This window comes from Dipodomys merriami, unplaced genomic scaffold (genome assembly GCF_024711535.1).
Source record: "Dipodomys merriami isolate MVZ:Mamm:240054 unplaced genomic scaffold, mDipMer1.0.p SCAF_308, whole genome shotgun sequence".
NCBI classification, from domain to species: Eukaryota; Metazoa; Chordata; class Mammalia; order Rodentia; family Heteromyidae; genus Dipodomys; species Dipodomys merriami.
Window position 1 is genome coordinate 578,558 of NW_027204582.1, and position 21,462 is coordinate 600,019.

Here is a 21,462-nt window from a genome sequence, read left to right on the forward strand (position 1 = left end):
AGGCCCCGAGTTCAGATCCCAGCCTGCCAAAATATTCATACTGATGTCAGAAGCCAATCGTTGCACCTGTTTTCCTTTCCTGTTTAAGTCCTGGGTCTCAGCTAGGATGGAGAATGCATGGGCCACCCTGTGGCCATGGGAATAGGGTGTCATCCACGTCAGCCGAGTTATACCTGTCACCATATACTCAAGAAAATACACAATATATCCATGAATAGCATACAAAATAGACAATAACTACACTAAAGGCACGATGCAGTCCAAACACAGATGTGAATATACATCCCATGTTTCAATGATGAATTGAGGACTCTTGTGGCCTCCCTAGGGCTCGATCTCAGCTCCTGGGAACAGACCAGCGCCTTAGTGGTTCACAGGCTGGTGTGCTCACGTAGACTCATTGGGCAGTTGGGTCTCCTAGGCCCCGAGTGTGAATCCCAGCACTGCCAAAAATTCACCCTGATGTGAGAAGCCAGTCATTGCACCTGTTTACAGGAAAACAGGTGCAAGTTCTGGGTCTCAAGTAGAATGGAGAATGTATAAGCAACTCTATACTCATGGGACTAGGTTGTCATCCAGGTCACCACAGTTATATCTGTCATCTTATACTCAAAAAAGTACACAATATATCAATGAATAAGAGACAAAATAAAGAGAATGACTACACCAAATGCAAGATGCTGCCCACCCATGTATGGAAATATAGATCCTTGGTTTAATTATGAATTTATGACTATATTGTCCCCCACCAGGGCTCGATCTCAGGTCTAGGGAATGACCTAGCGCCTTAGTGGCTCACAGGCTGGTGTGCTCACGATGACCCTTTCACCAATTGGGTCTGCTAGGCCTTGACTTCAAATCTTAGCACAGCCAAAAGTTTCATACTGATGTGAGAATCCAATCGATCTACCTGTTTTCCTTTCCTGTGAAAGTCCTGGGTCTCAGAGAGGATGGAGAATGCTATATAGGCAACTCTATAGCCATAGAAATAGGTTGTCCAGGTCAGCACAGTTATATCTGTCACCATACTCAATAATATACACAATATATCTATGAATAAATAAAAAATAAAAAAAATCTACACTGAATGCAAGATGCATACGACACCTGTAGGTAAAGAGAGATCCTATGTTTAAAAAAGATGGGTTTATTATTTTGTCCTGTGCTGGGGCTTCAAATTAGGCTCTGGACTGGGACTGACATTCTAGTCTTTAAGGATGGTGAGCTTCCCCTTCCCCCACTGTGCCACAGAGCTACCCAGACTTGTGTTAAAATCCCAGCACTGACAAAAATTCATCCTTATGTCAGAAAGCAATTGTTGCACATGTTTTCCTCTCCTGTGAAATGCGGGGTCTCAACAAGGATGGAGAATGCATAGGCAAACCTATAACCATAGGAACAGGTTGTTATCCATGTCAGCACAGTTATACCTGTCACCAAACTCAATAAAATACACAATACCTCCATGAATTAGTCACAAAATAAGAAGTACACTGAATGCAAAATGCTGTCCACACATGTATGTAAATATAGATCCTATGTTTAAATAATGAATTTATGACTATAGTGGGGCACCCTGAGGTCAATGTCAGATCCTGGGAATGGCCTAGCTCCTTAGTTACTCACAGGCTGGTTTGTTCACCTTGACCTATTCACCAATTGGTCCTGCTAGGCCCTGAGACAGATCCCAGCATTACCAAGTGGATCATGAAGTAAGAAACTGAGTGTGAAAATTATTTTTCTTTTCTCTGAGAGTCCTGGGTGTTAAGCATGATGGAGAACATGTCTACAAATCTAGATGCTATGTGATAGTATATCATCAATGTAATAAATGGAGTGGGTGTCATCGTAGTAAATAAAATCAATGGTAAATAGATGAATAAAAAAATACAAGGAACAACCACACCAAACATGTATGGACTGAACATCTATAGGTAAGTATAAATCCTATCTTTACAATATATATAAATAGTATGTTTTCCAGGGCTGGGGCTTGAATTCATGCCTAATGAACAGGCCTGACTTTCTTATCTTCAAGTATGGTAAGATTCCGCTTTATCCACAGTGCTGCAGGTGTACCCAGACCCTGAGTTCAAATCGAAAACTGTGCAGAATAAACAGTGCAAATTGCAAGCCAGAGAGCTAATTTATATTTTATTTTATTTTATTTTATGCTCAGCACGGCACTTGAACTCAGGTCGTGGCAACTCTGCCTCATCTTTGATCACTCAAGGCTGGGATGGAGCCACTGGACCCAGAGCTGCTCCTGGGATCCTAAACCCCCAGGCCTTGCAGGGAAAAAATGCACAGAAAAATGCTGTGAGACAGCTTTTTATGTTTTCTTCCTTTGCACGGTGACCTCCTGGGTCTAAATGACACTGTTGCAAAGGGTACTTCACCTTGCATTGCTGAAGACTGGCAGAATACCGGGAAAACCATAGGCCCACGTGGCAATGTAGGCCCTGATTTCGAATCACTCTCCTGACACAACCAATGGCAGGAGATACTAAAAGACTTATTCTCATCAATAGGAATAACAATGGAATGTTATCAATGTCACGGTTGAATAAGTTGATTGTGAATGATGCTTCTATAAAATTAGACAGCATAATTTCAGGAGGCTGATTGATTTTATTTAATATTATGAAGCATTAAAAGAATACTATTACAGGAACACAATAATTTCAAGACACAGAGTTCATTAATAGTTTAAAGATGAAAACAATAACAATAATTACATGGAGGTATAATAAATATCCAAGAATTGGTACAAATGTAGTCTATATAAGTGAATAATGGACAGACATCTCTGGAATGCTATAAAGATATATATTTATTAGTATACTGCCACCTGCGTGTCAATCTGTTCTTATTTTGTCAATCCCTGGGGCTCAATCTTAGGTCGTAGGAACTGCCTGTCAGCTCAATTTGCCCCAGGATGGCATGTGGACACTCACCCATTCATGAATTTGGCCTTGTAGGCCATGAGTTCAGATGCCAGCACTCCCAAACAATGAATCATGGAGTAAGAATCTGATGGTGACATGTTTTCCTTTACTGTGAATCTTCTGGGTGTCAGGTATGAAGTGGAATACATATGCAGACCTATGTCCTATGTAATCAATGTAATCAATGTTCTATGTGTCATAATAGTCAATAAAATAAACGGTCAATACATGATTAAAACAAAAAATAAAATGAATAACTCCACTGAATGCAATATGGAGTCAACATATGTATATAAATATAAATCATATATGTAAATTGTACATGAGTAGGATATTTTCTAGTGGTGGGGATCAATTTCAGGCTTAAGAACAGACTTGATTTTCTTGACTTCAAGGAGGAAATCTTCCCCTTCCCACACAGTGCAAGAGACCATGAGTTCCAATCCCAGTCTTGGCAGAAAAAATGGCACCTTTATAGTATATAAGGTCCATTTCTTAGGTATTTCATTATGCCTCCATTTTATGAATGTGATTGTTTAAATGCTTAATAAAGTTTTAATTAAAATCAATCAGTGTCTTATAATATAATTGTGTATCATTTTATCCTAGAATTATTCAAGAACTGTTCAATCATGACTTACATCACATTACATTGGTAATCATATGGATAGGAACAAGTTTCTTAGGATCTCCTACCATTTAGAGGTGGCAGGACCTGGATTCGAATAGTGGGCTCCAGCTCCCACCACTTCAACCTGAGAATAGGGAACTCACCAGTCTGTCCAAGAACATAAACAAGACCAGTGATTAGGCAGGCCCAGTGGCTCTCAGCAATCCTCCTTGTTACTTACAAGGCTGTGATGGGAGGATCAAAGTTATCCTAAGTAGGAAAGTCCTTGAGACCCCTGTCCAACTTCAGTGCCAACAAAGCCATAAGAACCGTGTAGCTCTTGTGGTAGAGGGCTAGCCTTGAGCAAAAGCAGCTCATAGACTGTGCTCAGATCCTGATTTCAAGGTTTGGGACTGGCAACAAATAGGCACACACAAGAATCTGTGCAGCCATCTGGTTAAAGCAGGTTACCCTCTTGTCCCCAACTGAATTGGACATAGTTCCCTGGGAAAGTGCCTGGGGGAGTTGCTGTCATCTTGACTCTGCCCATGCTGCCTGCATCACATGATTCTGGCCACACCACCATTCTTTCATGTTTCTTTCTGACCAATGGAATACAAGAATGGTGGCCACGCCCACATTCCATGCTGCCTCGTACCCCCTGGGATTCCCTAGGTTGGTTGTCACCACTACCAGCAGTTGAAGAAGGTAGAGATGGCTGAGTAGTGAACAAGAGTCTTGAAGCTACTTTGGAGTAGGAAATTGATGTGCCCTCCTGCTTCCCAGCCCCCTCCCCTGCTTCCTCCAAGGCACTGTATTTCAAACCTCGGTTGGTGGCAAGCTGCTGGCAGGCTTGCAGCCCTGACCTGGTCCCGGCCCCTAGTCCTCTGCTCTGGACCTGAGTGTCTGCAATGCCCCCTCCATTGCTGCTCACCCCACCAGGAGCATCCACCAACAACTTCTCCCAGCAGCACAGGTGAGTGGTCGCCCTGTGAGCCTGCACCCTGCAACACCGGTACCTGGTGACACCCCCACAGGTCACGGACTTGCACCTCCCTCACACCCCACAGTCCAGCCAGGGTTCTGCCACTAATGCGCCCCAAGGGTAGGGGGTGGGTGTTAACCCGGGGATCCCACTCCCATCCCTAGTGACCAATGTCCCAGGAAAAGGGCAGATGCAGTGATGGGTGAAAAGGGAGCACCACATCGTCCTTGGCCTGGAGCAGTGGGAGCTACAGAGCCATGCATCTGCACCCTTTCTCTCCCTAGTGGGAACTTGGTGGCTTTAGTCAAAGGTGGGAAACAGCACCTCCACACCTGCCTTCTCAGGTCTTTTCCTTTTTTCTGGGCATGGGGGTTGTTGGATACAGAAGATAGACCCCCCCCCCTTGCTGTGTGAGCTCTTGTCTTCTGTGCTTGGTCATCCTTTCACCTGAAGAGGGTCCCAGAAAAGCCCAGAAGGGAGGTGAAGGGCGCTGGTGGTCAAAGCAGAAGGTGAATATCTGGGAGGAATAACCCCAACCCCACACACACACATACACCTGGCCTGTTCCCCTACCCCTCAGCTGTCAACAGTTCTCACAGGGTCATCACCTTTCCCAGCTCTGCCAGCATGTTCTGATGCTTGGTCCATTTGGTTTCCTCGTCCTCCCCAAGAATCCACCAATTAGCCCAGAAGCATGTAGGCCAGAAGGAAGGAGTATATCAATGTATGTAGCCTCAGGACTCCATCCATTTCACCAACAGTGCCCCACCCCTGGTCAGACACCCTTCTGAGGTCAACATGACCCTCTGCTAGTTTTCTTCCCCAGGCTCTGAGGAGACACCTGTCTCAGGACTCCTTCACCCAGCATCCTGGCCTAGGGTTTTGGTGAATGTAGAGTCAAGGCTGTTCCCAAGGGGAAGGATCTGACCCTGGAGAAACGGAGAGGCGTGGTGGTGTTGCATCATTTGAGTGGTGCTCCCCTTGGGTGGGAGCCCCTGGTTGTCTCAAGGGAACCTCCATGCTCCAGCTTGTACATTGTCCCAGATGAGGAATGAACAGAGGCACTGCTCTGAGTCGTGTTTGTGTGTGTGTGTGTGTGTGTGTGTGCATTAGAGAAACAGAGACAGAGAAAGAGTGAGAGAGAGAGAGAGAGAGAGAGAGAGAGAGGGAATGAGAGAGAGATCATCTTTCTGTCCCGACCCACAGGACTTCAACCAGGGCAATGAACCTAAGTGAGAAGGAATGAAGGGACAAGAGACACTAAGAAGGACAGAAAGACAAGGATTCTGATCAAGCTGCCAAATTTTATTTTTCACACAGGGGTATTTATATGCTTACAATAAGGAAGCTTTTTCATTGGCCATAGTAGCTGCAAGATGTTTGCTTAGGGCAATGTGAAAAGGTGGTCCATAGCAGCTACCTGGTCTTTGTTTGGGGCAGGATGAAAAGACCAGATTCTGTAAATAACCTTGAGAGATGTTCCAGCGAGATAGTCAAGCTTATCATGCAGAGAGACTCCCTGCAGGGCTCCCGACATCTCCCCCTTTCTTATTTAGAAAATTGACCATCAATTGTTGGCTGCTCTTTTTGAGGGGGTGACAGAGGCTCTGTTCCTCTAAGGGCCCAGGGTTTTTCTCTGCTCCGAGCAAGCATCCTCACTTGGGGTGGGGAGTTTTACAGGCCTTGGCATGTTTTTTGAGGAGATGGCTTGTGGATATGCATGCCAACCGTCATGCACCAGAGCTTGCCACTCAGGGGTCTTGGGTTTTGGGATCTCGTGGATCCATCCCCCTGCAGTCTTAACTGCACCCTTGATTTGAGCATTTTTTCTTCCTCCCATAGGTGCATCCTCCCCCAAGCGCAGGGGCCTATAGGAGGAGGGGCGAACCTATCCCTTATGGCAATAGGTCTTGCCCGTTGAATGGTCAGGAGTTATGAATAAGGAGAAAGATTTTCTAAATAAGAAAAGAAAGGGGGGCTGTTTCCCACTGGAACAAGCTCATGGCAAAACACTAATTAAAAGCCTGGGGTAAATCCTAGATCTCAATGCCGCAGTCTGCCATATCAAGGCGATGGTGATGAACCTGTATGGGCTTAGAAGCCAAGAGATTAATCTGTTATTTAATAAATTCAAATAGGATGGTCCATGTCTGGAGTTCTAGCTGCATCTGCAAGAGAAAAGGCATCATCCTCGGGGGAAGGTTTCCCCTGGGTTGTGGTAAGCCATTAACCTGTTTTATCAAGCATTCTGGCAGCCACCTTGGGGCCGCTTGTTCTTGATCTAAAAGACAAAGAGTGGTAGGGAGTGGTCTACCTGTAGCTTGGGAGGGCATTTCCCCTTGGCTTTGTTTGCTGAAGGGACATTCACGCGCAAAGTGACCAGGTTGTTTACAATTAAAGCAAGTATGTGAGCTGGGGACTGAACCTTGAAAGGGCTTGGTAAAGGCAGCACCTATGGCGAGTCCCATGGGGTGGGCAGTTCCTACTCCAGCACAAAGCCTGACGAACTCAGAGAGGTCACCCTTGTTTTTATGTGGTCGGAGGACATCTTGACATGCCGGATTAGCATTTTCAAAGGCAAGATGTTTAACAAAGGCACTTTCATTTTCACTAGGCCCAAGAAGCCTTTCTGCAGCCAAGTTAAGCCGCGAGACAAAGTCACTGTAGGGTTCATCTGGCCCTTGTCTAACTTTTGCCAGGGAAGTTGTAGCCGATCCCTTTTGAGGGAGACGCTTCCAAGCATACAGGCCAGCATTTTGAATTTGTGCCAAAAGTCTGGCAGGAAAGCGCGCCTGTTTAACATTGGTATCAAAGGGCACATTACCCAAAAGTTTAGTATAGGTCCAGGTTTTTGAAGATGTTTTAGTCAAATTTTTTTGCACGGTCTCTCTACATTGTTCCTTAAAGTCCACATTCCATAAAACAAAATCACCCCCACTAAGGGTGGCGCGGGCCAGAAACTTCCAATCATTGGGGGTGAACCAGCACGCACTTTGGTTTTCTAACAAGGCTAACGTATAAGGGTCAGTCAGGCCATATTGGGCACATGCATTTTTAAGCTTTTCAACAAACCAAAGCCTAAGCCTCTTATACTCTTGTTGGCCTTTTCCCTGGGTGGGTTGTTCCTCTTCATCCCCAGTATCCTGTTCCTCATCCTCCTTTTCCTCTTCTTCTGATTCATCCTCCCCACCCTCTGAGGTCTTATCTGTCTGGCTCCAAGTTACTGGAAAGGCGAGAACTGATTGATGTCCTGATCTAACCTTAATTTTATCAGGCGTTTTTGGCGTATCGGCCAAGGCCAGTATGCGGAGTTCATAATCAAGGGACCACAGTTCTTTTAAAAGTTGAAGGTGTTCTCGCTTATGTTGAAGAGTCTCGGATAAAGGTGCCAGGTTAGGTAAAGGGCGGGAAGAAAAAAATCTGGATCTGGAAGGGCAGTGGGCCCTTGAAAGGCCAGGTCACAAAAGGGAGGGATTTTCAATAAATTGACCAGCAGTCATATCTAATACAACTGATGGGCAAGCCGTGGGGGGCCGAGAGGCATTTTGGAGAACCTCCTCTCCTGCTTTTACAAGTTTTAAAATTCCACCATCAAATAGAGAACATTTCAAAACTTCATTAATCAAATTCCAATAGGAAAAGGCGGTAGCAGGAACCTTTTCCGGACCAAAGGTTTCATAATAATCTTTTAAACAATCTCCTACTCTTCGCCATCTTTTTGCATCTATGATTCCTACAAGTCCTCTATGAATGAGAAAAATAATTCTAAATCCTTTTTCTTAACCCATGTTCCCCATGTCTTGAGGGCCTCCTTGAGGTCTGACAGAAATAGATCATGTGACGATGTTGCTTGTCCCATAGTGGGTCACTCACCATGCGCTGTCCCCACTCTCCTCCTGGATCTGTCTCTCGGCGGGGTCTGTCGAGGCGATCTCATGATCTCAGACTGTACTTAGCCAAGTTTTCCCAGAGGATGGCGTTCCTTCCTTAGTCAGAGGCTCGTGCCCCACGTTGGGCGCCAGTTGTCCCGACCCGCAGGACTTCAACCAGGGCAATGAACCTAAGCGAGAAGGAATGAAGGGACAAGAGACACGAAGAAGGACAGCAAGACAAGGATTCTGATCAAGCTGCCAAATTTTATTTTTCACACAGGGGTATTTATATGCTTACAATAAGGAAGCTTTTTCATTGGCCATAGCAGCTGCAAGATGTTTGCTTAGGGCAATGTGAAAAGGTGGTCCATAGCAGCTACCTGGTCTTTGTTTGGGGCAGGATGAAAAGACCAGATTCTATAAATAACCTCGAGAGATGTTCCAGCGAGATAGTCAAGCTTATCATGCAGAGAGACTCCCTGCAGGGCTCTCGACATCTTTCTACTTGTACATCCTGACAGTGCTCAGGTGAGTGATCAATTGGCAAATTTCAGGTGCTGCATGGATAAGTCTTCTGTCACCAGTCTGGATTTGTGTGTGTGTAGAAGTGGGTTACAACAAAGATGGTCGAAGCTTTTGGTAACTTTTCCTGCTATCTTCACGAGGGGAGGGGGAGTGCATGGGCTTCATTGCTGAGGTCCAGGGGCCTGGAAGGGTAAGGTGCTTGAAGGTGACTGATCACCTTTAAATTACAAGACCAAGGGATTTGTGTGCCCTGGAGGTCTCTACTCCCTTGGGCCTGGTTGGTGGCAGTGGCAGCTTGGTAGGACCTGGGGGTGCGTCTCACAGGGGGTGGTTTCCCAGGGGGACAGAGTATGTGGCCAGCACTTAGTAAGGATATGCACCCTGCGAGTATGGAGTGCACCAGCATAGGTTAGACTCCGGGTCTTCTCATCATGATGTCTGATGGTTGAGGCCAACCCTATTTTAAATCTTGACCTATGATCTTAGGATCTCAGACTCCTGAGTAGCTGGGATTACAGGCATGATCCTCTGGCACTGGGCCTCTGATTCTTTTTGGTATATTAGGGTTTGAACTCAAGGCCTTAGGCTTGCCAGTCAGGTATTCCACCATGTGAGCCAAACCTTTCTGTCTTGGGCATTTCCAAAATAGAGACTAAATATATGGTCAGGCTGGGCTGGATCATGGTACTCCTATCTGTGACAGGCATGCTCCACCAGGCCTGGTCCTCTGTAGTTGGGATAGTAGACATGTAGCACCATGTTCAGTCATCGGTTTAGATGGATTATCTCAAACTCTTAGTGCACAGCAGTCAATTCTTGACCACAGGGTAAGCCCTGGGTTAGGCTTCAACTCTTGGACCTCAGTCTCCTCTTGGAACAGTTGTGAGGAAACAAGGGATTTATACAGAGGGATCTCTGGCACAGGGCACAGAGGGAGCGGCCATTAGATATGGTTCCTGGCAATTCTGTGAAAATGAAAGGAAGATAGCTGGAAAAGGCTCACATGGGGCTTGTTATTAATCGTGGAACAGGTGAGGGATTATGAAACAAAACATGTCTCTCTTTCATCCTTACCTTGTCCCCATGAGGAAGGGGATCCTTCACTGTGTTCAGTTTTGCAGCTGGGGATACTGAGGCAAGGAGAAGCCAGGTGACATACTCATGACCTCCAGTTCACAGGAAGCTCTGCCTGACTTCTCTGCCATACTCCCTAGGACAATGGGTGCTATTCAGTCCACTTCTTGTGGTGAGAAGTCCAATTCTTGTCAGTCGTGGGGCTTGAACTCTGGTCCTGGGCACTGTCCCCGAGCTCCTCAGATCAACGCTAGCACTCTACTACTTAAGCCACAGAGCTGCTTACAGTTTTTTGGTGCTTCTTTGGAGATAAGAGTCTCACAGACGTTCCTGCCCGGGCTGGCTGTGAACCATGATCCTCATATCTCAGCCCCCTGTGTAGTTAGGATTAGAGGTCTGAGCCATGGGCACCCGGCTTAAGTTTAATTCTGACTTTTTTTCTCTCTCTCACAGGAACTGGTTGAATGTGTGCTGGAGGAGGTGGCCCAGCGTCCCCATGTGGTTGGAACCCAAGGTGGCCCTCTCATTCTGGAGGTAGACTGTGGGTTAGGAGCTGTCTTGCTCAGCCTGTTGAACCAGCTCCATGAGGTAAGCCCCTCTGTGTCCTGGCTAAACTATAACGGTTATTCATTGTCCATCCAGCCTTACTGGACTTAGTATTTTTGTATGTTATTTTCTAGCACCTGGCCAAAATTATGAAAGATAGTTATGGAATGAAAATATAATGCCATCTTAAGAAAGTCATTTAGGGCTCTGGAAATGTGACTTCATGGTGTGGTGATTGCCTAGCCTGCCTGAATGCCTGGGTTCAATTCCTCACAGAAAAACACTGAAAGAGGTGCTGTGCCCCAAGTGGTAGAGTGGTAGCCTTGAGGGAAAAAAAAGCAAGCTCAGGAATAATTCCCTAGTCCTGAGTTTAAGCCCCCTGGACTGTCAAAAACAAAAGAAAACAGTTAGTAAATGCAAAATAAAGAACACATACTTGGAATATATAATTGCTCCTTCCATACTGATACCTGACAATAGTCCCTAATTCATGCATTTTGCCTATATTAGGATACTGTGTTGAAAAAAAAATGTTTTGTTCATTAGATCACTGCAGTTAATGCCAGGAATGTACTTAGATGTCAAGGGAAGATGAACTCTGGAAATTAAAAGATTCCAGGCTTTTGAGTGGTCACTGGTAATCACAGAGAAGGCTAGTCTAAGTGAGATTTGGAAATCTTTTTGGTCAGTCATGGCACTAAAAAGGCAGAGACTAATTAACAGTTGTGATAGAAGAGAAGGAATAACTCCAGATGGAAGGAATAAATGATAGTAACTAACATATACCAGAAACTGTTCTAGGGAAATATTTTTGGTTATTGAAGAACTAGTTCTCAACTAGGTTTATACCTCATTGCCTTTAACATTGTAAATCTCTTAGGCTAGTTTTTAATCTCTGTGTGATAAATGTATCTCCTTCTATGCTGTTCTTTCATACCTGATCTCCTTTGCTTTCTAAAAACCTGTCTTTCTATATTACTCTATGAATATTGCCTAGTCCTAAATAACACCTACACAGATGGCAGAGGATGCTAATGTAAGAGTCCCATAGCTCATGAGTCATTAATATAACAACATGGAAAAATGAGGACATATTTATTCCTACCCCAATTTTTCTGAAAAGCTGCAATGTCATCATTTGGTTCAAATTTCCATTCTTTGTCTACATAGTGTCATTAAGTACACATAAATGCAAATATGAGCCAGGTGCTGGTAGCTCAAGCCTGTAATCCTAGCTACTCAGAAGGATGAGACCAGAGGATTGTGGTTCAAAGCAAGCCTTGTCAGGAAAGTCCATGAGACACTTATCTTCAATTAATCACAGGAAACCTGGAATTGGTGCTGTAGCTAAAGTGGTAGAGTGCTCAACTTGAGATGAAGAGGTGAGGGACAGCGCCCACAAAAAAGTGCAAATATGACTTTCAGTTTCCCCAAAATGAATGACAAGGTCAATAGTAATCTTTCCAAGCATAAAAAATAATTACAAAATGATTCACTGCACCTACTTTCACTGAGTTATTTAAGTTATGGCTTCTTTGCTGGGCATATTCTCTTCTTTTAAAAATTGTCAAATATTAGCTTTATAATAAACTTCATCTAATATTTTTTTTTTCAAAAGAGAAGTCCATACTGTCGATATCACTTGGCTTTCTTACTATCCTATTTCAAAGCTAATCCAGGCAGGAAAGTCTGTCAAACTATTATCTCTAAATAAACACTAAAAAAAGCCGGAAGTGGAGTTTTGGCTCAAGCAGTAGAGTACTAGCTTTGAGGATAGGTGGGCAAGAAAGACAACTGTTCAGGGACAGGGTCCAGCCCCTGGGTTCATATCCCAGAACCAGGACAAAATAAACAAACAAGAGAACAAAAACAACCCCCACATATTTCTTTGGGACTGTCCTTAAAGGAGTACTGCTCTGAGAAGAGGCTGCTTGTGCTGAACATATTCACAAGATCCTGCTTTTTTGGAATCCTTATTGCTATGGAGAACTCAGGACCAGACTAAAGGAATTGATAACTGACTCCTGCCAAAAGAGAATCTTCTCAGGGATGAAATATCCATACATAAGACACTTTTAAACCTCCATGTCTTTGTTTCTTTGCAGTAGAACAACTTTAAAACAATGTTATTAGGGGCTGGGAATGTGGTTCAGTGGTACAGTGCTTGCCTTGTATGCATGAGGCCCTGATTTCTCAGTACCACATAAACAGAAAAAGTCAGAAATGGCGCTGTGGTTCAAGTGGTAGAGCACTATCCTTGAGATGAAGATCTGAGGGAGAGTGCCCAGGCCCAGACTTTAGGCCCCACAATTGGCAAAAACAAATGCAAACTAACTAAAAAAACAACAACGTTAATTCCTTTTATTCTATGCTGGCCTTCACATGGCACATTATTATCTTTTGTAATACTCTCAACTAGAAGTTTACAGACAAGTTTATATGAATAAAAAACACACTGGAAAAAGTAAGGGACAGAGTTTCCTTCAATCCTTGGGATTCTTTTCTTGTACAGTAAAAAGGAAAGCACAAGTTAATTTGAACTTTATCATTTCTCTGTGTTCAATTCCTCTCCTGGGATCAGTTTCCACAAAGTCCAGTAACAATCATTGGTGCTTCTTGAGGTCTAATGAATGTTTTCTGTCTTCATTGAAATAACACAAGGACACTTTTGGACATGAGGTAATAGGTGTTTCAGAGAAAACTTAGTAAAAGAGAAAATATAAAATTTATATTGCTTATAAATATGTTATCCATGAGTACATTTAGTTCAAACTTCATAATTGCTCTGCAAATTAAGCCAAATTTTAAATGGGAAGAAGGTCCTCAGATCATTCTTTTTGTGAGTGTATTTGCTGTGTGTTATTTCCCTAGTGCACATGAATTAACAGTAAGAGAAACATTTGCAACAATAGGAGAAAGAGAAGTTCTGTGTTTAAGTATAAGGGTTCAATACAATATAGAAGACTACAAATAAGACAACATCGAAATAATAAAGCCAAGTCCAATATGTAGATTTATGGGAGTGTTCCTAAGTGGAATATGAAGTATGAGGCCTTTCCCTTTCTCAATCACGTTTGCTAATCGCACAAAGTTTTAAAAATAGAATGGAAGAATAATTCTGGTTCCAAAGAAAGTCAGATATAAGGGCATGGACTTAACTGGAAAAACAAGTCCATCTCGAGAGAGCAGGGATTATACTGGCAATGAACTAGTGGCTAAGATCACATTTCTTTTTCTTTCCTTTACTTGCATTTTGTTGTTGTTGTTGGTCTTGGCACTTGATCTTTGGGACTGGGCACTGTCCCTCTGCTATTCAGCTCAAGGCTACTGCTCTACCACTTGAGCCACAGTGCCACTTCCAGTTTTCTTGTAGTTAATTGGAGAAAAAAGTCTCTGGGACTTTCCTAGCTGGGCTGGCTTTGAACCCCAATCCCCAGATCTCTCCACCACGCAGCTTAAGATCACATTTCTAACAGTGTACACTCAGCATATGCAATGTGTATGTTCATCTATCTTTATATGAATTTTTGAGTTAAAAATGTGGGCTACAGCTTAGACTTTTCACTCACAAAAATGTTCGTAGTTTAAAAGTTGATACTTCTGGAGATATAAAACCTAAGAATGTAAAGCAGTCTGGGAATTTCAGTTTGCATGCAGCCTGGGCAGAACAGTTTTTGCCACACTACCAGCCAAAACCTGAATTGGAAGAATGTCTCAGGTGATGGAATACCAGGCATGAGCAAGATTGATGAATAAGAGCTTGAGGCTTTTGCATACATACATACAAACATACACATACACACAGAGGCACTTATATGTGTACACACAAATACACAAATGAAACAACTCTTAGAATATGTAGAAAAGTTTAAAAATAGCAATAGAAAATATGTCCTGAGTAATAATTAAGAGATGAATTTTAATATTAGAAAGTCCTCATGAACTTTCTTCAAAAAAGTTTGAGACTATTACATAGGTAGGGACGAGAGATAGTAAGAGAGTCAAGTAATTACTATTAAAGGGATCAAATGAATCTGAGATCCCAGCAGGTGCATCTGAAAATGATCATATCCTGTGTCAAATGTTAGAAGATCTTCTAAAATAGTACATAAACACTCTGAGCAGTCTGTCTAGTGGATAATATCATTGGAGAAGTTCAGAATTGCTAGTCTATGTCTAGATTAAATAAACCAACAAACATGGCAGGGCAATGTGATACAAACCTGGAATTCTAGCACTCAGACTAAGGCAGGAGATTAGAGAGTGGAAATAAATAGTGATACATTTCCTGGACCAGGTAGTATAATTTTGTCTAATAAAACAAACCAAACAACAAGAAAGGAATACACAGTTGGAAGTTTGGGCTAATTTTGTTATTATGTTTTGAGAAGTCAAGTTTCCTATTGAAATGCAACTCGTATATAATCTTCAGTTTTGTTTTAAATGCTCTCTTCATTACAGAACATTCCTAGATTCAAAATGGCTCATGATTCCCACCCAAAATTTGAAAAAGTAAGTAAGCATCATTCTGTTGGATTCCAAAGAAATGAGGAAGGATTACAAAATCTTAAGCCTAGAGAAATTTCAAAGTTCATCTAAAGCAGGACTTTGTAGATCATGCTAAATTAGAATTTAGAGTTAACATAAATATTTTAGTTTTGCTTCTAATTTCATATTTTATAGGATACTACAAAATTCTTTTTGAGTAGAGGGTTTAATTGACAAATTCACAAATGATTCTGGCATTCTATTTGCCTAGAATATGCTTTCAAGAGAGTTATAATTAGATCTTAGTTAATAGAAAATTCCAACAATTCATGTATAAAATGATAATGTAAATAATCTAGACAGAGTTGCCAACAAATTGATATTAATTTATAAATATAGAAAAATTGCAATTTTTGAGGGTTTTGTATAACATTGTATGAAGAGAATAATTGTGTGACATCTTCTTTCTTCTACCTATATGTAACACAGGAAACAATTTCCTTAATTATGTGCCTCTGTATACAATGAGAAAAATGCTACATTTGGGGTTTGTTTTTGTTTTATTGGTTTGCCTAGGGCTTGAAATCTGGGCCTGGAAACTGTCTCTGAGCCTGTTTATGCTCAAGGCTCGTGTGCTACCACTTCAATCTCAGTGCCACTTGTGTCTGACTTTTTCTGAGTTTATTGGATATTTGAACCATAATCTTCTGACCTTAGCATCCTAAATATCTGTGATAGTTTAAAAAAGTATAAATATAAATAACATTTGCAAGTGTTCTGATCTCAAGAATCTTACTGGGGGAAAAGTGATGCAACCCAGTTAATTGTAGTATTCTTTCCAGAAGAAGGAGAGAATCACATTATCAGAGGTGTAGTATTTTTTTCACAATAGAGATAAGCTATTCATGATGTGAATTAAGGGAATATTAAGGTGCACTTTACAAGTTGGAAATTATTGGACTAGGATGACTTTATGGCATAAATCTTTGGATTGATGGTTCATAGAAATTATAGCATTCTCTGATAAAATTTGCTTACTCTTGAAGAATTAATTACAGATGCTTCATAATTTTATCCTCTACCAGAATGTGGCTATTTTTCTGTTGACTTCTCAATCTGTAACACTCCATTGGAAACTGCATCTATTGCAAAATTACATAACATGCAAACAGGTACTGTTTTGAATCGCTTAGGTATGGAATGTTCAGAATTTGAAAATGAGTAGTTATTAGTCATAGGAATTTTGAGGAACACATATATTCTGTCCTCTTAACAACTCATTTACTTTTAAAAGTTATGGGTTTCCATAGAATTAAACTACATTCAGTTTTAGTATGAGAAAGTACTAAATTTTTCCTTTTTTCCAAATATTGTCAAGTTTATTGTGAAAATATTGTCTAGTTGTATAACATTCAAGTTGATGACTCTCTGATAAAAAAAGGAGTAATCAATTCCAATTAGATGCCAAATAATATTGATTTTTAAAAAGTTACTACATAAAATAATATTTACTATAACAATACAGTGAAATTATTTTTTATGTAGCTTATTTTTTAATTTAATTTTATTGTCAAATTGGTGAACAATGGGTTACAGTAATTGTAAGGTAGTGAAAACATAACTTTTCAAACTTTTTACCCCCTCTTTCATTTTTCTTACAGTTTTCTTTCACCTCAATACTCCTTACCAGTTTTAATATACATTTCCAACATATTGTCTTTTGAGTATTGTTATTGCATTGGCTTGCCCTTTGTCCTTTGTCTTGCCATTTTGTTGTTCCTCTTCCCTTCCCTAATTAAGGTAAATGTATACACAATACACAGGGCACAAAATCAAATACAGCCGATGCCAAACCATAGGTGGAAAACCCAAAGAAAATAGAAATCACATAGTACATTAAAAACAACTGCAAAAAAATCTCTGTTTCCATACCTTGGAGTTCATTTTGCTCAGCATCAGCTTCTATGTTCATATATACACATAAAGCCACTGGAAAATAATAGTTGCATGGACACTATATCATATAAAAAACATGTTACTGTTTTTGATGGAAAAGGTTGAATTAGGATTGGGGAAAACGTGATTCTGATAAAGGAATTTCAAAAGAGTTTAAAAATTATGACAGGTATATTTTAATTGTTCAAATATTTAACAAATTAGCCTATTAAGAAAATTGCCTGGGAAAATAGGCTTTCATTCAAAGAAAGCTATGGAGACCTAGTTGAGAGGGAGCAATGTGGGTAAAGATAGCTCATTTTCACACTAAACAAACTTCAGAAACCTTACTGTAAATCCTGTAGGTTCCCTTGAGAATTGTCCTTACCCAGGAAATATACTCTCACTGTGTGAAATTCAAAGTTCTTAAGAAAACTAAGACATCAATTTTTGTGAATTGACCTTTAATTACCCAAATTATTCTTTGAAAAAGATAATTTGGGTCAAAATATTTAGGGAGAAAGGGCCCTTCAAAATGAAAGAAGGTATTGGGTTCAGACTTTTCTGTTTGTAACACTTTCCACAATGTCTTTGCATGTGAAGCACTGAAACACAGAAAAAAATCTGATTGGTTACGCCAATGATTACACATTTCTAAGTAGCTCACAAAAAGTAATATCCTTATTAACATGAGGTAGTGAAGACTTCTCTTATTACATAAGCCAAAAAGTTTGGGATCAGAAAAGAATTGAGAAAATTGAAAGGGTAAGAAAACAATGTTCTTAGAAGCCCTATCTAAGCATACTGACTTCAGCAGTGGAGGGAGGCCAAAAATTTTGATATAGATTGTCTTAATATTTTTGCTACCTAAAGTGATTTTACAGAGCCTATTTGGCTCACTACAATGTAGAACAGTTTGAATGAGGACAGGAAAATAAATTCTACGTCCAAATGAGGCAACTTAAAAGAGTTTTAAAAGAGAAACCATGAAGATGTAGCGGGGTGGGGTGGGGAGGAGATCTTATAGTCTTTCAGCTTCATTGGACTTGAAGTCAAGAAGCTGTGCTTAATTGGAAATCAGGGAAGAGCTAAGAGGAGGACATAGAATTAGGACATAGAAGCATTGTCCTTTGTAATAGACACTGTTACCCAAGGTATGGATGATTTAACTCTATTCTATTCCATACATCTTGCTGAGCAAATGCAAGACTAAGAAAAAATAATCTATTGAAATAATTTTGCAAAGAATAACTTCACTGATCCTGATATGGTATCTAAGGAGAGTCTTAAGAGAGAACATAAAAGTGGAGTATACTTCAGTTTCCTCTAAGCATCTTGTTAGCAAAATATATCTTTGAGGTTAGAAGTGATTGAACCAAAAAGTAGTGGAGTACTTATTTTTGTGGAACTTTAGACACAAGAAGACTTTCAAGGTAAAAGAAAAAGTATAGCTAAATATTTGTGATCATAGCTTCTTGGATCGGTTTTTTGGAGACAAAGTTTTACATTAGAGTTTGTCCTCATTAACATAGATGTTGGATTTTCGTGGCAACCAAATGCAAGGGTGAAGCTTAATGGACTCCCTTGGACAAGTAAACAGCATGGTAGAAAAAAATGGCAAATAATATTTAGGAAATTAGTTTGGCTAATTACTTTGCCAGAGCAAAGAATGAAAGATATAATTCAAAATCACTTGACTTAAAAGTATGAAGAAAGAGTAGTGAAGAGAGATGAGAGAAAACATAGAGGACTCTTCTGTCTCCAGTGGAGTAATGGATTCTTGATCTTGTTTCTTCCATTCTATCTTCACAAGCTATCAAGTGTGGCTGAGGACTGGAGTATCCATTGCAGACAAAGAGAACTCACAGAAGAAAATATTTGCAGCAGATGTAGGTGATTCACAACCTTAGATAATCTACTTAAATCTATTCAAAATTCTCTGCTACCCCAAACTGCCCTCTTTGAACAGCTTTGTTTGCTATTCCCAAGATTACCCTTCATGAACTATTTAAAATTTTGAGAGGTCATATACATCCTCTCTAGAGATTGCTGTTTGGTTATGATTTTTGTGTGTTTTTGTTTTTTGTTGTGTTTTTTAATTAAATTTCAAAAGGTTGTGCAAGTGTATTACAATAAATATGTCCATCTAATTGTCCAATGCTCCTGGATCAGAGTGACTCCTTCTCTCATTCTCAACCAACCCCTTCTCCAAGATGTATTTCAGATTTATCACTTCCTTTATCACATGTGTACATTGAGTATTCTAGCTGTACTTGCCCCTTGTTCCATTTTTCATTCATTCTTTCTTTACTATTATTCCTCTCTGGTTTCAACTTCCTGATAGTCATTCTGTTAAACTGTTAATATTTTGAAAAGTTTATATACTATCCATGGAGTTTCAATCCTTCGTACACTTGAACTGATGTCAGCTTATATTTCCATAATTCATTAATCTGCAATAACAATTTGCAAGACTGGAGACGTGAAGCACCTAGACATGATTTTATTCTCATCCATTTGTAAGATTAATCTTTAGTCAACAAGAAAGTTTAAAAATGGCTTAGAATATATTCCTAACTACCAAATTTTATAAATGGCTTTGAAAAAGGTTTGTGATTATTTTATTTTACATGGGATAATATTTTCTACTACCTATAAGTTTTGGAAAAAGAAGAAGACTACGATTTACTACTATACAGGAATATGGTAGAAATAGAAGACAGATTTTATGTTTGTCACATCTCTGATGAGTACCCATATTCATGACTTTAAGTCATATTTCTTCCTATGTTAAACTGATAGGTAAAACATAAAACAACATATGATAAAGCAACTATTTGTGACTTTTTAAAATGTACCTTAGTAAGTGATTAAACTTACTTTATTAGCTAGTGTTTGGGTTTGAATTATGGGAAGTTTTTCTATTTGACACATTTCTGTAAGGCACCTACTGAACAACACAAATGGTGGGTGGTACTATTTCTACACTTTAATGAATGGTTGAACCTGTTTGGCGTTAGTGCTGGGTAAATAAAACAACTCTATTGTAACTTGCACCCTAAACTTGAAAAATTTGTAATGTCAATATTGTCTACTTGTCAAATGTTATTTTGGTGAATGTGATTTTTAAGAGATTATTTGAAAAGGAATATGTTTTCAGGAGATTAAGTGTAGGTTATCATTGGTTTGAGAATGATAACATTTTTATTCTACAGAAACAAGTTTTACTGAAGTACCAGTATTTTGAAGCATTAACGATCTTCTCAATTAATGTTTTTGTGAATTATATTTGACCTGTAAGTCAAGTTTTCCTAGCCTTGGTAGACCAATTATGGATCTATCGTTCTAGGAACTATTTTTTTTTTTGCCTACTTATGCTGGACTGAAATCTTGGAGTAATCATTAGAAGAGGGGTATTAAAAATAATTTTGTGACATTTGTGATCTTGGTCACTCATATGGGCTGGTCATTTGTTAATTGAAAGTTTGAATTACTGTACTTTCTCTCAGATTTTGTGATCTCATCTTTCATTTTAAGTTGCATTGCATTACACAATTGCTTACCACTAATTCCGGTGTCATAAGGAATTGAGATGGATTTTCAATTAATTTCTGTTGGCATGTTTCATGAGCCTCGGTGAGAAATCTTCCCCTTGTTATCAGATGAAGAGGATAACTAAGACCTGGGATCCTAGGACCCATTAGTCCTGCAGAAGAATAATACCTTTTAGATATCATATCAGCAAAATTTGGGTACAATAAGTAGAAATGCTTCAGAAATATAGAGAAAAACATTTTGCAACCAGTGAGTTAAAACAATAAACAGAGCAGCAGAGTAAAATCCCTTATAGATTAGAGGAAAACAATTTTTTTTTTTACAATGTGAATTCAAAAGACCAAGAATACTTAGAACATATCACAACTTTATACCAAAGACATTGCATTGATACTTTTTATATTCTAATGTACATTCTAAACCTTATTATTTATATTCAAATCTATTTATTGTAATAAATATCTATTTATTTGTCAAATTATCAATTAATTCTAGTAAGTTTCACTGTGTGAAAAAATATCAGCACTTATAAATATAAAATATATAACTATAAAATATAAGAAAAAAGGCACATGTTTTACAATGTTCTGTTGTGGTTAGGGTATCAAAGGCAACTGTGTTTTAAAATATTATTCCATTATTTCTACCTCAGTGTTTGGTAGAGTTGGACCTAAAACTTTACCATTTGGAGATTTACAGCCTAGAGACAAGAGGAAACACTGTGATTAAAACATTACCAATTTAAGGCCTAATATCGAGGAGAAACATATAGACTTCTCTTGTAACTATGAAAATATTTGATGAAAGAAAGGCAGTAGTGTAAATTCCTGCCTGGATGGATGGTAGATTGACCAGGACATTTGGTAATCATGCATGTGAAAATTTTTTTCACCTTCTTGGCTTTAGCTACTATTGAAATGTTAG